Source organism: Arachis duranensis, chromosome 7 (assembly GCF_000817695.3).
Source record: "Arachis duranensis cultivar V14167 chromosome 7, aradu.V14167.gnm2.J7QH, whole genome shotgun sequence".
NCBI classification, from domain to species: Eukaryota; Viridiplantae; Streptophyta; class Magnoliopsida; order Fabales; family Fabaceae; genus Arachis; species Arachis duranensis.
In genome coordinates, this window is record NC_029778.3 from 60,293,136 (window position 1) to 60,297,767 (window position 4,632).

The 4,632-nt window shown below is 36.8% G+C and overlaps 1 non-coding gene across 1 annotated transcript; it reads left to right on the top strand.

Annotated features, from left to right (window-relative positions):
• Positions 1-304: 304 nt before the first annotated feature.
• On the top strand, positions 305-412 carry LOC127740876 (small nucleolar RNA R71). The gene has a single exon (XR_008001732.1). It is a non-coding gene; the product is annotated as a small nucleolar RNA R71 (small nucleolar RNA).
• Positions 413-4,632: the final 4,220 nt, after the last annotated feature.

Below are 4,632 nucleotides of genomic sequence, written 5' to 3' on the forward strand. Positions count from 1 at the left end.
ATGCAGCTTGTAATCCAGTCAGATTCTGAGAAATCATATTGACTTACTGAGTCAATATTTTATTCTGAGCCAATATGGCATTCAGAGTATCAATCTCAAGAACTCCTTTCTTCTCAGTCATCCCATTATTCACAGGGTTTCTTTCAAAAGTGTACATGAACTGGTTAATTGCAACCATCTCAATGAGTTCTTGGGCTTCTGTAGGGGTTTTCAGATGAAGAGATCCACCAGCAGAATGGTCTAATGACATCTTGGACAATTCAGACAGACCATCATAGAATATACATATGATGCTCCATTCGGGAAGCATGTCAGAAGGACACCTTTTGGTTAATTGCTTGTATCTTTCCCAAGCTTCATAGAGGGATTCACCTTCCTTTTGTTTGAAGGTTTGGACGTCCACTCTAAGCTTGCTCAACTTTTGAGGTGGAAAGAATTTGGTCAAAAAAGCAGTGACCATCTTATCCTAAGAGTTCAGGCTTTCTCTAGGTTGTGAGTCCAACCATATCCTAGCTCTATCTCTTACAGGAAAGGGAAAAAGCATAAGTCTGTAGACCTCAGAATCAACCCCATTGGTCTTAACAGTATCACAGATCTGCAAGAATTCAGCTAAGAACTGATGAGGATCTTCCGATGGAAGTCAATGAAACTTGCAATTCTGCTGCATTAGAGAAACTAATTGAGGCTTAAGCTCAAAGTTGTTTACTCCAATGGCAGGAATTGAGATGCTTCTTCCATAGAAGTTGGACGTTAGTGCAGTATAGTCACCAAGCATCTTCCTTGCATCCCTAGCATTGTTGTTGGGTTCGGCTGCCATGTCTGTCTCTTTTTCAAAATTTTCTGTAAGGTCCTCTCCGAAGTATTGTGCTTTAGCTTCTCTTAGCTTCTTCTTCAGAGTCCTTTCAGGTTTAGGATCAGTTTCAACAAGAATATTTTTATCCCTGTTTCTGCTCATATGAAAAAGAAGAGAACAAAAGGGAGTAGTGGAATCCCCTATGTCACAGTATAGAGATTCTTTGATGTGTCAGAAGAAAAGAAGAATAGAAGAATGAGGTTGAGAGAGAGTAAGAAGAATTTGAACACAAAGGGAGAGAGAGAGTTCGAATTATAAGTAGAAGAGAAGTGTTAGCAAATAAATATAAAGAGATGAGAGAGAGAGTATTCGAAAATTAAAACTAAAAAGATTTAAAAAAAGATTTTAAAACTAAAAAGATTTTTAATTAACTAATTGTTTTAGTTTTAATTAAATAGATTTTTGAAAAAGTGGTTAGTGATTTTTGAAAATTGGAAGTGGAAAAGTGGTTAGGTGGTTTTGAAAAGGATAAGAAATAGTAATTAGTTGAAAAAGATTTGAAAATAATTTTGAAAAGATAAGAAGTTAGAAAAAAGATTTTGAAATCAAAATAAAAAGATATGATTGAAAAAGATTTTGATTTAAAAAAAGATATGATTGAAAAGATATGATTGAAAAAGATTTGGTTTTTAAAATTGATAACTTGACTAACAAGAAATTAAGAGATATGATTCTAAAATTCATAGATTGGACATTTCTTAACAAGAAAGTAACAAACTTGCAATTTTTTGAATCAAATCTTTAATTGTTAGCAAGGATTTTTGAAAATGTGGAAAGATAAGAATTAAAATTATGATTTAAATCATGAAAAATTGAAAAAAAAATTTGAATTAGAAAAGAAATTACCTCCCTTGTGTCATTCTGGCGTTAAACGCCCAAAATGCTATCAATTCTGGCGTTTAACGTTCATTTGGCTGCCTCTTTGGGCGTTCAACGCCTAGCCAGATACCCTGACTGGTGTTAAACGCCAGGAATCCTTCTTTACTTGGCGTTTTTTTGAACGCCCAGAATGTTGCCATTTCTGGCATTAAACGCCCAGAACGCTGCCCATTCTGGCATTTAACACCCAGAATGATACCTTTACTGGCGTTAAACGCCCAGAATGATAGCCATTCTGGCGTTTAACGTTCAAAGTGCCTCTTTACTGGCGTTTTATTACCAGTGAGCTCTTTTTCTCTGTGATTCTTCTGCTTTATGTTCTGAATCTTCATTTCTTTGTATTATTTACTTCAAAATATATATATTTTTGACTTTTTTCGAGTTTTTAATGAGGAGAGAGAAAAACACAAAATGACTCCAAACATAAGAATTTAAGATCAAACTAATAATGTATGCAAGAACACTTTGAATGTCAAGATGAACACCACGAACACTTTGAAGATCATGATGAACATCAAGAACATATTTTTGAAAAATTTTTAAGAAAAGAAAGACATGCAAGACACCAAACTTAGAAATTTTGAATGTTTAGACACCATGAATTCGAAAATACATATGAAAAACAACATTAAACATAAAACAAGAAAATCATGAGATTGAACAAAGAAAATCATTAAGAACAACTTGAAGATCACAGAAGAACACAATGCCTATTTTTTTTCGAAAACTTAAGAAAATAAAAAATATGCAATTGACACCAAACTTAAAATTTGACACTAGACTCAAACAAGAAACACAAAATATTTTTGGTTTTTTTTATTTTATTAATTTTTTTGTATTTTTCGAAAATAAAAACAAAAAGCTTAAACATAAAATAAAATTACCCACTGTAAGCAACAAGATGAACCGTCAGTTGTCCAAACTCGAACAATCCCCGGCAACGGCGCCAAAAACTTGGTGCACAAAATTGTGATCACACTTTTCACAACTCCGCACAACTAACCGGCAAGTGCACTGGGTCGTCCAAGTAATACCTTACGTGAGTAAGGGTCGATCCCACAGAGATTGACGGCTTGAAGCAAGCTATGGTCATCTTGTAAATCTCAGTCAGGCGGATTCAAATGGTTATGAGGTATTGATAATAAAAAGGTAAATAAAACGGAAGATAACATAGAGATACTTATGTAATTCATTGGTGGGAATTTCAGATAAGCGTTTGGAGATGCTTTGTTGCTTCTGAACCTCTGCTTTCCTATTGTCTTCATCCAATCATGCATCCTCCCTTCCATGGCAAGCTGTATGATCCTCTCAGTAAAAATGGTCGGCCTACGGTTTCTGTACGACTAATCAACTGTCGGATTTCTCGTCTCGGATGAAAAATACCAGGCACAACTACCGTAGGGCTAATCATCTGTCGGTTCTCACTTGTGTCAGAATAAGATCCCTTGATCCTTTTGCACACTGTCACTGCGCCCAACAGTCGCGAGTTTGAAGCTCGTCACAGTCATCCCTTCTCAGATCCTACTCGGAATACCACAGAAAAGGTTTAGACTTTCCGGATCTCAAGAATATTGCCAATTATTTCTAGCTTATACCACGAAGGTTCTAATCTCAGATTCGAATGCTCTGTTGTCAGGAGAGATGATGTGAATCACGGATCAGAGACCCAAGAGAATATACTTCGGGCTTTCATCCAATGACTACGTTGAACATCATGTATACCGCTTGTGGTTGTCAGGCACGCGGATCTTGGCTAAGCGAGTAATGAAGATAGTGGGTGATTGTCACGGATCACCCCCTTCATTCTGAATTAACTGAATTAAGTACGAGAGTATATCTTGGAGAAGAAGTAGGCGTGAAATGAAAGAGAAATAATAATACTTGCATTAGTTCAAGAGGAGCAGCAGAGCTCCTCACCTTAATCACTGAGGTGTAGAAACTCTACCGTAGGAAATACATAAGAGAAGAAGGTCTAGGCATGGCCGAATGGCCAGCCTCCCCAAAAGTGATCAAAAGATCAAAAGATATTCCAAAAGATAAAAAAAGATCCCCAATACAATAGTCAAAAGTGCTATTTATACTAAACTAGTTACTAGGGTTTACAGAAAATGAGTAGATAGTGCAGAAATCCACTTCCGGGGCCTACTTGGTGTGTGTTTGGGCTGAGTTTTGAAGCTTTCACGTGCATAGTCTATCCTTGGAGTTAAACGCCAGCTTGGATGCCAGTTTGGCCATTTAACTCCAGTTCTGGTGCCAGTTCCGGCGTTTTACACCAGAAAAGGGTCTCTAGTGGGCGTTTGGATGCCAGTTTGGGCAATCAAATCTCGGGCAAAGTATGAACTATTATACTTTGCTGGAAAGCCCAAGATGTCTACTTTCCAACTCAATTGAGAGCACCCCAATTGAGCTTCTATTGCTCCAGAAAATTCACTTCGAGTGCAGGGAGGTCAGAATCCAACAACATCTTCAGTCCTTTCTCAGCCTCTGAATCAGATTTTTGCTCAGGTCCCTCAGTTTCAGCCAAAAAATACCTGAAATCACAGAAAAACACACAAACTTATAGTAAAGTCCAGAAATGTGATTTTTGCATAAAAACTAATAAAAATATACTAAAAAGTAACTAAAACACACTAAAAACTACCTAAAAATAATGCCAAAAAGCGTATAAATTATCCGCTCATCATCACTCTAGTACAACAGAATTGCTAGTTTCATGAAATTCCATAGGAAGACCCAAACAAATTCATATCTAAATTCCTACAGATATGTGACACTGTCAAGACTAATGGAATAAATCCAGAGGTTTATAAGCTCATGCTCTTTCCTTTTGATGTAAGGGATAGAGCAAGGTTGTGGCTGGATTCTCAGTCCAAGGAGAGCCTGGACACTTGGGACAAGGG